Source organism: Macaca mulatta, chromosome 1 (genome assembly GCF_049350105.2).
Source record: "Macaca mulatta isolate MMU2019108-1 chromosome 1, T2T-MMU8v2.0, whole genome shotgun sequence".
Taxonomy (NCBI): Eukaryota; Metazoa; Chordata; class Mammalia; order Primates; family Cercopithecidae; genus Macaca; species Macaca mulatta.
Window position 1 is genome coordinate 76366399 of NC_133406.1, and position 262 is coordinate 76366660.

A 262-nucleotide genomic window follows, 5' to 3' on the forward strand; every position below is an offset into this window, starting at 1 on the left:
AAGTAAGGAAATTTAAAATTACTAGCATGAATCTTATTGTTCTTTATATTGTGCAACACCAGTTTCAAATACAAACATCAGAGCATTTAACTTGCATGCAAACTCACTGAAATTACACCATCTACATTTTGTGGCTCAATTCCTGGAGCAGGCCAAAAGAGACAAACACAAGCCAGACCCAGAAAAAAATAGAAGAAGGAAGAGAGGATTCCCCCCAAGGGCATGGAGCCAGGTGAGGGAGTGCTTGGTAGGGAGACTGGAG